Here is a 12,500-nt window from a genome sequence, read left to right as displayed (position 1 = left end):
AGTGCAAATGTGTCAGCCGACATTCCAAACTGTTTATTCAAGCGGATTAAAAGAATATTCTCCAGAATTTTGTCATTCAGGGACGACCTAAACGCAGAAGCGGAGAATAAACCTCAAAGATGAAAATGCGCGCTCCACACTGACTTTATTTGAAGCGGCCATGGATGCCCAGTAACAAAGAACATTCTCGGTGCGCTTTAAATGCACTTCTCTGCAACGTCTAACAATGATGCAATGGAAACTCTGACCTTCTGTATGACAGTGGTTTCTCTTATTTAAAATGTGGAGTGGAGACTTTGTAATCCACATCCCCCTCTCCATTCATTTAGTGAATGTCTGATGTCACACAGGACCTGAACCTCAGCCGTCATGGTAACGTGCGCAGGAAAACAATTCGTTTTTTTTTTAGTTTGAGGAACGGTACTAACCGGTATTAACCGGTTACCATTATTTTTAAATAAGTGTTCCCGTTCCAGAAAAAGTTTCTGATTTTGTTTCTGTTCCCTGTAAAATACAAAAAGTTCCTGGTTTTCGTTTTCGTTCCTTGAACCGGTTCAAAGCCCTGCTTTCCAGCCATTCCCCTCCAACAGCAGCACACAGCAAACACAGGCTCTTTAGTAAATACACACAAACACATACACACACGCACACGCACACACACAAATGCTGATACACACACGCGCACGCGGACGCACATGCGGACATAAATACACATGCAGACATAAATACACATGCAGACACACACACACACACACACACACACACACACACACACACACACACACACACACACACACACACACACACACACACACACACACACGCATCACAAGCATCAGCTAAGTGTAATGTGTTTTGGGTTTGAAGCCAGGCAGGGCAACAAGGAAAAGCTCAACAGAAATGTACTGCATCAGATGTTCGAAAGAAGACCGGTACTTATTACCTTTTAGTAAGTTAGCAAGTGTCTTGACACTTACAGAGTCACCTAGAGAGTATGGATTTAACATCTTCTAGAGTGTATTTGGTCCCAGAGAACTCTCTAAGTGTTGAATTACACACACACACACACACACACACACACACACACACACACAGCACAGCACACACACACACACACACACACACTGCAGGCCCCCCTCTTTGCACCTATGCGCACACGCACACACACACGCACACTCACACACATTCTGCAGGGCCCCATTTTTACCCTTTCATGGCCCCCATTCCTTCCCAGAACTTTGTAGCAACACACACACGCTTAAATTTACACACACACACACACACACCCCACCACCACCACACACACTTACACAAAGGGCCCGGGAATTAGCACTGCATTTTTACCGTGTACCAGTATTGGCCAACCGTATTACACTGAGGAGTGTGGAGTGTGTGTAGCAGATCCCAAAAGACCACCAGGGGCCTCCTAAGGGAAGCGTCCATTTTGTCCAGATGAAGTCACTTGGATTGCTGCCAATTTACATTACATTACATAACATTACTTCTGTCAGAACCATTTTAGTCAAGAAACACAAGAGAAGAATCTGAATGCAATTTCTTTATTGAAATTCTGATTTACATTTGGCGGTATGGCTCTGTTCAGAGGAGCCCCCCTATTTCCATGAGCACCATGAAAAAGCAGAGAGTCAGGGGGCAGCAGCAGTTAGGGAATTCTCACCCCAGCTAGACAGGGAGAGATAAATATTTCCCCCCGTGAACAGAACCAGGCAACATGACAAGAATTTGCCATGTCATACACGATAAGGTGGAGCATGGGGAGGAGGTGGGTAGCAAAAAACCAAGCAGCGTACACGTCAGGGAGAAAGGGGTAGAATTTAAAGGGGCGCGCCACGGTGCGTGGCCAATCGCTAGGGAGGAAAGCTGATCGGCAAAGGGGATACACCTGGATCAATTAGAGGTGAGGGGAAAGGCGGCACGCTTCTTGACTACCATGGCCTGGCCAGAACTAACGTTTGAACACTCGATACTTAGCCAATGCTTTTATCCAAGGAGAGTTACAGTCATTTACAGGGTATTGGTTACAGTTCCCTGGACCTGGCCAGGGGTTAGCATGGGATTCCAACCTGCAACCCTCTAATCCTAAAATCACCCCCCGTGCCCCCCGCCCCTAACCATTAGGCCAGTGTTTCCCAACCAGGGGTACGTGTACCACTAGGGGTACGCGAGCACACTGCAGGGGGTACTTGGAAAAATTAAATTTTAACAAATATATGTAGATTACATTGGGATGGAGAAAGCGATATAGAACTTAACTTAGGGGGTACTCATGGCATAACGAAAGGGCTTGGGGGTACACAAGACAAAAAAAGGTTGGGAAACACTGCATTAGGCCACGGCTGCCCCAAAAGGTCCTGCCTATTGTGACTACTACAGTAGGCTACGTGGTGGGTTCACCTCAGCATTTGCAAGGGTCTCGTCCCTTGCACTGTTCCTCTGAGATGTTGTTCAGCTCCAACAGCTCTTTAGAGGACCAGTTCAGTCAATTTCAACATGCAGTTGTAATGCTCACACTACCCTGGACTTGTCAGTACCTGAGGTTTTTTTTTTTCTTTTTCAGCCTTTTCTGAGATCTTGGTCATTGTAATGGGGGCAGCGCTTTGTTTACATTTCAAAAAAACATTTTTTATTATTCCCAAAAACATCTGAAAGGTTGAACAACATCAGCAGACAACTAGCAAACAGCGGTACCTTTTGGGAAAATATTTGGAGTAGGTCTATGTTATTTAAAAAAAAAAATGTAAACAAACGCTGCCCCCATTAGAATAGCTCATATCTCGGATAAGGCTTAGCCGAAAAATGTGGCATCATTGGGTACTGACAAGTCAAGTGTAGCGTGAGCAATACAGCAGCATATTGAAATTGACTGAACTGGTCCTTTAATTTTTCGGCCTAGCCCTAGAGGACAAGCAGGAGGGATGAGGGAGAGACCGAGAGACATATATGTGTGTTGACTAACACATTTTAGTTTGGAGTAAGGAGTCCACACACCTAAAATACTTGTAGGCCTATCTATTGAAGACGACAATGGTCGAAACAAAATCATGCCATGGAATAAAATTAATTTTAAGTGTACGGACTTCTCACTCCAATCTTTCAGTCAGCCCAGAGAGTCCTGCAGACCTGCACCTTTTCCTGGGACGTGCCCAATTTTCACCCTCAACTATAACACATTGTACTTGATGTGTAATGTTAGTGAACTGCCGAACCATTGTCCAAGATGTTGTTGGTAAACTACATTGAGATATTGTACACTAAGCTACTTTCTATAAATAAAGTAATAAAAATAAAAATAAACTAACACATTGTAGTGAATAGATGAAGTGAGGACAGAGATTGCAGCAACTTGCAAGGCAAAACAAACTGTGCTGCTCGCTTGGATGCAAACAAAGAGATTGCATTTCCCTTAACAGCCCCAGATTGCATATTACACTAATAAATGAAGCTGTGAAGCGAGCACGTTCTACAAACAATTTATACACAGCAACCAACACAGTACACTGCCGCTGGCTGTTTTTTTGTAAATGTGTGTGTATACTATAACGCATCCAAGTGCTACAACCCACTTTGTCCCTTCGGATGGCCATATAATCAGTGTTGCCAGATTGGACGGTTTCCCGCCCAATTGTGCTGCTTAGGATGGCTGTCTGCAGGTAAAAACTGGTAAAAAAAAAAAAAAAGCGCATTTGGGCATGTTTTTTCTGCAAATCTATTGCCATAGAAATCAACAGAATTTAGTTCAAATTGGGTGGGATTTAGTGCGTCAAAGTGGGTTCCGAGTAGCCTGATAAACCAGCCTAAATGCGAGACCGGAGTAATTTAGTCTGGCCCCGATGAACGATACCGCGGACGATTGCTGATGAGAACAACCTGTTGTTTTTTCAAACCGTGCCGGCGCTCTGACCAATCGGCAATCTTTGCCGTTGATGTGCTTTCCCAACGGTGTTGCAAGCTTCGTCGTCACTCCCTCAAAACCCCGCCCGCTTTGATTCAAAACAAATCTCTGCGTTGTAATTGGTTTTGCCAGACTCAGGGCACAGTGTTCAAAACGTTCTCAGATCCGAGGCCAGACCCACTCGCAGCTGAAAAATGTCGGCGCCCAGTGGGTGGCGCTGGTTTACCAGGCTAGATTCCGAGCCTTTTTTGGGGAGGCTGGAAATCATCAGCCTCATCTGGCAACATGACATATAAGACTACAACACTAACATGAGAGTTCATAGAGCTGGAAAGTGACGTCACTTCCCCCGATTTCATGGGACCTCAACGGCGTTTTTAGCCGAAAATCGTAGCATGTATTCCAATGGCGACATTAAAATGATATTTCGATCCCCTTCGAGTTGTGCCACGAGCTCCACATATGTTGTTTCTGATATTTTTGTTCAATTTTTCGTACGAACCCCTAAACTTTTTAGAAAGCTGTGTTTCTTCACATTTTTCATGCAGACGGCCTCGGAACAAAACATTGATACTTCTGCATGAATAATCTTTATCTAGCCTCTTAAACAGCATATTTGTAGCCCAGCGCATGTAATGACTGAGATCGGAAGATATTTACTCCCTACCATGTTGTTAGATGGTCAGCTTAGGTCCTGTAAAATGCTGAACTAAGGGGCGGGACTTTAAAGCTCTATTCATCTGGGCACTCGACTGCTACTCCGGCGACCCGGGTTCGATTCCGGCCCGAGGTCATTTGCCGACCCTTACCCGTCTCTCTCTCTTCCCACTTGCTTCCTATGAATATTGTCACTGTCCCCCTGTCACACAATAAAAGCAAAAAAGCCCCCATTTTTTTAAAAACAAAAAAAAATGAGTGTTCAGGCTCTGCAGTGGCCTAACGGTAGGGCACTGGGTTACCACGTTGGCTACCTGGGTTCAATTTGCCAGTCCTTCCCTGTCTCTCTCTCCCCACTCATTTCCTGCTCTCCTCCACTGTCCTGTTGAGAAATAAATGCCAAAAAAACCCCAAAAAATTGTGTTCACAATGAGAAGAGTCACCCCATGTTCATAAGAGCCGCGTGTGAGTGAGTGCAAGTCATGGAGGATCAGAAGTGCTTACAGTCCCCTTATTGTAAAGTCATCACAGTTTTGAATAATTGATGGAGGTCCGCTACAGAGGGGCGTTTGTCTATGGCTATCTTCACGAGTAAGTTGACACTGTGAGTGGCTTATCTCCATTATCAAGTACATTGTTGTTGGGAATATGTGTTTCTTCTTGAAGGGATACTTGTGTCTGAACCCTGTTGTTCCTATTAGCTATAATTACATGACATTTTTAATTCAGAATTAATAATTCAGATTTAAATAGTTCTGTTGAGTTTACTTTTATTTAATTACGAATTGTGAAGTGTTTACATGACATTTTCAAAGCAGAATTAAGCTTTATTCAGAATTTAAGAGAGTTAATTCTGAATTAAATAGAGTAGAGAGTAGAGTAGAGTATCGTTTATTGATCCCATGGGGAAATTAAGGTGTCAAGTAGCATACACACATGATAAATGTCTCATGTAAACGTAGCCATTGTGTAGTATTCAGTGCCCTAAAGTAACTTTTTTCCTCACCAGCCAAATGGCTAGTAGATGTTAATCTCACTAGCCAAATACACACTCACTAATGGGTCAAAGTGGTTAGTAAGTTGGTGTTCTCTACCAGCCAAACTGAAATTTCACCAGCAGTTGGCCGGTTGGCTGACGTTAATTTAGAGCCCTGGTAGTATTACTCACCTATCATAGTGTGCGTTGGCCAGGCCCATCAACATTGACTGACATCAAAAATCAACATTCATATATGTGGCCTTCACACTTTCTTGTAGCCTAGAATAATTTGCCCCAAGGGTTCTCAAACTCAGGGAAGTTGACAGGGGGAGGCAAAGGGGTCACTTGTCCCGGGCCCAGGGAGACAGGGGGCACAGAATCGGATCCACATTACATTGTGTGCATTGGGTTTGGGACCTTTTCATATGTCTTTGTCCCGGGCCCAGCCAAAGCTGTCAGCGGCCTGCCCAAATTTGACCAGAACAAGGCCCCCCATCTCCCAGTAGATTCCAGCCAAGGCCCCCCTGACATGGGTCATGCTACACTATATTTTTCCAGTGCACCACCTTTCATAAATCGATAAGTGCACCCCTAAATCCATGCAACTACAACAGGAAACATAATAAATATTAGTGTTGCACCGATACCAATACCAGTATCGGCCGAGGCCCAGATATTGCACTAAAATGGTGGTATCGACCCCAACAAATGGGGCACCGATACCATATCGATACTTGTACTGAACGCAGCCTTGAACTTAGTTATTTTATATCAGAGGTATCTAAAAAGTAGGAAAGTACTGGACTTTGTACAGTTAGTCTTTTTCCTGTTTCACAAAGGTAGGCAGCAGCCTGACAAAGCCATGATTTTACATCCAAGTAATATGCAGCTGTTCATATAGTCTACATATACATGTATACATTTCAAACAGAGTGGTATCGGTATCGATATCGGCCTATACAGCACGGCCAAGTATCGGGTATCGGTATCGGGGCCAAAAAATGGTATCGGTGCAACACTAATAAATATACCAGTGTTGACTATGGCATAAATGAGATTTTGTTTTTGCAATACTTTTCCTTTCAACCTGCCACGGCGCCCCCTTGCCACCCCTTGTGGGCCCCTGGTGGTCCCTGGACCCCACTTTGAAAACCACTGATTTAGCTTACCTAATTTATGAAAGTGGTGTGGTGATGGGATATCAGATGTGATCTGCCTCTTCATGGGAGTAAAGTGAGATGACCAATTTGTTCAATGCCTATCGATGTATAGCCTACCATAGTCAAAATGAAAATATAAATAAAAGAAACCTACATCATTTAAAATAAAAAATAAAACATAAATTTAGTACTATTTTCTGAATAATGTTATAATGTTTTCTTTGTGCGTGCTATCTTTATACGCACACATTTTAGTTACCTTATTTAAAATGTACTAATTTCTTATTCTCTCGGAGGGAGGGTGCGAGGCTGACTTCAACAGCTGCTTCATGACCCAAAAAACTGTCAGTCTTTCCCTGGAATAAATTGTGGAATGTTCCATTTTGTAGCACGGGGACTTCGATGTACCATAACCCTCTAAAACTCCTTATAACTGTGTAATAATGGCAAAACTACTATATTTTGTCTTTTAAAAAAACTTTAATAATCGTTTTCATAAAGATGGTTTGAAATAAAGTAAATAATAAATGAAGTAGAATAAAAGAACAGAGATCGCCACCCCTGCGGTACAAAGGCTTGTTTTGAGCAGACCATAGTAGAATCAATTCACAGAATGGGGAGCTTGAAACCGTCAAGTCATGCTTGTGAGCTGAGTTGGGAGAAATAAGTGTTGGACAGTTTGGATTTCAGTATTCTGCGATGTGGTGTTGTGTTGGTGTGTATGTGTGCGTATGTGTGTGTGTGTGTGTTTGTGGTGCGTGCGTATGTGTGCGTGCGTGTGTGTGTGTGTGTGTGTGTGTGGGGGGGGTGCGTGCGTGCTCGCGCGCGCGCGTGTGTATGCTAGAGAGAGAGAGAGAGAGAGAGAGAGAGAGAGAGAGAGAGAGAGAGAGAGAGAGAGATTGTAAACTGATTGAAAATAATAGTACGGTCTGTTGTAACGCATTCCAAGTGATTTAAGATGAGTTACAAAGTTTCTAATTAGGTTAAGGTACAGCAACCGCTTGCCTTTGGAATGTTTGCAGTGGGTCGCATGATGCATTGTTGATGGCGTGCAAGGTGCGCCCTCAAAAATTATTAAATTATGTTTGAGGAAAACCTACATGGAAAACAGACTCTTGCTATATTCACGTCATCTTAGAAGGCATAGACTTGTTCAGGTTTTTGAACTTTCAGGCTTTCCTCTGACTGTGTGATGTCATATAGGCGTAGACTACATCGCACATTACATTCTGTTGTATGGAGTTGTGAAGTGTCTGCATTTGACAGGGTTCCTCACACACCAAACCAAATGTGGACTACTGGATGCATTTCTTCAACGGAGAAATGTCCTCGGTTATAATAACCTGACACGCTGGGGCAGGTCAGGTGTACTTTTGCCGCAGATGTGAACGATGCTACGTGTAGGGGCCTAAATAGGGAGGATAAATAGATGAGGATGCGCGATAGTGCCACAATTCATTGTGCGTGTGTATCACGAAGTAAATTTGAAATCTAAAATTGCACCGTAACCTTCACTTCAATCTGGTTGATCTAAGGGAATTCAACAATGTAGAGTAGAGTAGCGTAAAGTAGAGCAGAGATAGACACCTGACATAGACACCAGTCCATGTTGTCGTATGGAAATAGCCCGACAACAAATTTGTTTCATTAAAATATTTTTAGGCCTAAATACCACCTTGCCATCCTTCTCATGCTGAAGTGAGGTCCCCGAGCCGAAGCCAAGTTGCCCAGCGACGAGTCCAGTCCGCCTCCAATCCTACAGCGCAGTGCCCCCTGTGTGCACGCGCGCGCAATGACACGCAACCCTACATGGTGAGCCTAAAACGAAAGTTAGTCATTCAGCGTTTTTTTTCTTCTAATTTATTTATTTACTGCATGTGAAACCCAGCCCTCTAATTGTTGGCTTATACAAAGTGTTTGAATTTAAAGGTCACAACGGGAAGAAATTAAAATACCCCCCACCCCTCCGATTTCAAAGCCTTGAAGTAGGGTGTTGGTTACAGTCCCTGTAGCAATGTTGGGTTCAATGCCTTGGTCAAGGGCACATTAGCCATGGACAATAATATGTAATTCAAACATGTAACCTTCTGATGCAAAACCACTTTCCTACCCCAGCCATTCTGGGTGGGCCGCAGAGGTATTCCAAGGCACTACTCCAGGCCGACATGCAATGTGTTGCTTCACCAGTCTGTGGTGTCAAACTGTCCAGTGTCATCTGCATATGACGCACAGTAGAGGTACTCTCTCTAGTGACTAAGACTAACCCTTACCCAACCCAACCACACTCCTCTCCTCTCCTCCTCACCCTACTCCTGGAGAGGAACTCCTCTCCTCTCCACTCCTCTCCTCACCATTCCACCCCTCTCCTCACCTCTCCTCTTCTCACTTCTCCTCTCCTCTTCTCTCCTCTCCTCTCCTCTCTTCTCCTCTCCTCCCCTCACCTCTCCTCTCCTCACCTCTCCTCTGCTTTCTTCTCTTCTCCCAGCATTGCTCCTCAATCCACTCCACATCTCCTCTCCTCTCCTCTCCTTTCCTCTCCTCTCCTCTCCACTCCTCCTCTTCTGGTTGCTGTGTGATGATGAAAGTGAACCCTGTTCTGCTTTGTGTGGTCATGTAAGCCCCCTGGGCACATCCTGTGTCCAATCCCATCCTCAATGCACCACATGCCCGAGTATGGTGTTGTGGCACAGTGACGTTCCAATGAGATTGACTTTACAGTAAAGACATTTCAAGTCAAGTCAAGTCAAGTCAAGTAGGTTTATTGTCAATTTCTTTACATGCACTGGTCATACAAAGAATTTGAAATTACATTTCTTGCTTTCCCATACAGACATAGACTAATCTAGGTAAGGACATAGACAGTATAGACATAGACAGTACTTATACATGGACTTAAGACAGTATGGACATAGACAGTGCTCATATAGACATTTAAAGTGCAAGACTGGACAACAGAAGACTTGTAGAGGACATACATTAAGAGGTATTTGTTGTGCTTTTGTGCTTTTCCTAAAAAAGTCCTTTATAGCGTTCTGACATGGTAATAGTAGCATTTTGAAGAAAAATAAATATTAAAAGGTCTGTCAAGTACACCAGCAGCAGTGTGTGTGTGTGTGTGTGTGTGTGTGTGTGTGTGTGTGTGTGTGTGTGTATGTGTGTGTATGTGTTTAGTGCAGGTAGAAGGTGCGTTGTGCGTCTTGTGTGTGTGTTCGTGTGTCTGTGTGTGTGTGTGTGTGTGTGTGTGTGTGTGTGTGTCAGTGTGTGTATGTTTGGGTTTAGTGCAGAAAGTGCAGTGTGCTTGTGTGTGTGTGTGTGTGTGTGTGTGTGTGTGTGTGTGTGTGTGTGTGTGTGTGTGTGTGTGTGTGTGTGTGTGTGTGTGTGTGTGTGTGTGTGTGTGCATGTTGTGAGTTAGTGCAGGTTGAAAGTTCAGTCACAAGTATAGTTCTGCAGGTGGTATGTTCAGTCGCAGATATGGTGGTGGGGGATGGGGGGGGGGTTGTCAGTGGCCTTGCTGGCTAGAGGCTGACATTGGAGGGAGAGTGGGTTGAGTGTTCAGCATCTTGATCGCTTGGTGCATTGTGCTGCTCGCCAGCCTGGTGGTACGGGAACGGAGGCGCCTGTACCTCTTTCCAGAGGGCAGGAGGCTGAACAGTTTGTGTGCAGGGTGGCTTGTGTCTTTGATGATCATCAGTGCTTTCCGGGTGAGGCGTGTGGTGTAAATGTCCTGCAGGGAGGGGAGTGGTACTCCAATGATCTTCTTCGCTGTGTTCACAACACGCTGGAGTGTCTTCCTGTTTTTCTCCGTGCAGCTTCCTCCCCACACTGTGATGCAGTTGGACACGACGCTCTCTATGGTTCCTCTGTAGAATGTTGTCATGATGGAGGGTGTAGCACTTGCCTTCTTTAGTTTGCGCAGGAAGTAGAGACGCTGATGGGCCTTCTTCGCCAGTGATGTAGTGTTGGTGGTCCAAGAGAGGTCGTCGCTGATGTGCACTCCAAGGAACTTGGTGCTGCTCACTCTCTCCACAGCATCGCCGTCGATGGTCAGTGGTGGCAGTTGTTTTTGGACCCTTTGGAAGTTGACAACAATCTCCTTGGTCTTGTTGACATTCAGCAGGAGGTTGTTGTCTTTGCACCATCTGGCCAGCAGGTCTACTTCTTCTCTGTAGTGAGTCTCATCGCCCTTGGTGATCTGGGGTTCCACAGCAACCAGCCTTAGGGATGAGGAGGCATCCGCTTCAAGGCGATGGACGGATGGACAGTGCAGGAATACAACACACATGCCCACGCACATACACATGCATGCACGCACACACACGCACAAGCACATGCACATGCACACATACAGAACTCAGAAATACAGACTCAGAAATAAAGGTACAGAATTCGTACATCATTCAGTCTTCAGTCCTCTGTCTCCGTCTCTCTCTCTGTCACTCTCTTCTTCCCCCTCTTTCACACAGTCTCTCTCTCCCTCTCTTTTTTTCACTCTGATTATCTTGCTCCTTTTTCGCTGTCTCTCTCTCTCCTTTTTCACTCTGTCTCTGTCTCTGTCTCTCTCTCTCTCTCTCTCTCTCTCTCTCTCACACACACACACACACACACACACACACACACACACACACACACACACACACACACACACACACACACACATTGCATTACAACAGACCGTATTATTTTCAATCAGTTACAATCTCTCTCTCTCTCTCTCTCTCTCTCTCTCTCTCTCTCTCTCTCTCTCTCTCTCTCTCTCTCTCTCTCTCTCTCTTCATCTCGTGTGTTCAGAGTGAGTCATCAGCAGACAGTGTGTTCAGCCGCTTGTCACTCTCTCCTTGTAAGCTCACCACATTTCACTACAATTGTTCATACAACTTAAAGGAGAAAACCTAGATTTCACATCATAACCTCATGTTCTATCACCCCTATATTTGGAGCATGCATGTGTGTTCGTGCGTGCATGTACACTCTCAGAAATAAAGGTACAGAACTCGTCGCTGTGACAGTACCCTCAAGGGGAGTACCATTGCGTTGCTTGGGTGGTACCTCAAAAAAGAGGTGACAGATGCATATTGGTCAACATTGCAAGAAACTGAATGCACCTCTTTTTTGGGGTACCAATCAAGCGACGCAATGGTATACTCCCCTTGAGGGTACTGCCACAGCAACGAATTCTGTACCTTTATGAGTGTGTATTTCTGAGTTCTGATTGTGTGCATGTGCATGTGCGTGTGCGTGCATGGATGTGTATGTGCGTGGGCATGTGCAGTGGTGTAGCCTATGTAGAACGCGGGTATAAGGAGTATACCCATTTCTAAATTTCAGGGATTTCAGTATGCCCACTTAAAATTGATTGATCCATTGTTTTGAAAAGCACAAATATATACAGTATACCCACTTCAAAAAATACTCAAATATACAGTATACACACTATAAAAAAGTAGACTACACTACTGGGCATGTGTGTTGTATTCCTGCACTGTCCATCCGTCCATCACCTTGATGTGGATGCCTCCTCATCCCTAAGGCTGGTTGCCGTGGAACCCCAGATCACTAATTACTTACACAAAGACAACGTCTTGTGCAAACACAAACACGCAGACACACACACACGCTAACACACACACACACACACACACACACACACACACACACACACACACACACACACACACACACACGGTAACACACACACGGTAACACACACACACTAACAACCACACACACACACACGCACAACACACACACACAAACACACACATCTTTTTCATTTACGCACCTGCCAGGAGAG

This window comes from Engraulis encrasicolus, chromosome 16, assembly GCF_034702125.1.
Source record: "Engraulis encrasicolus isolate BLACKSEA-1 chromosome 16, IST_EnEncr_1.0, whole genome shotgun sequence".
Lineage (NCBI taxonomy): Eukaryota > Metazoa > Chordata > Actinopteri > Clupeiformes > Engraulidae > Engraulis > Engraulis encrasicolus.
The sequence above is the reverse complement of the archived record's forward strand: the minus strand, read 5'-3'. Positions refer to the sequence as shown.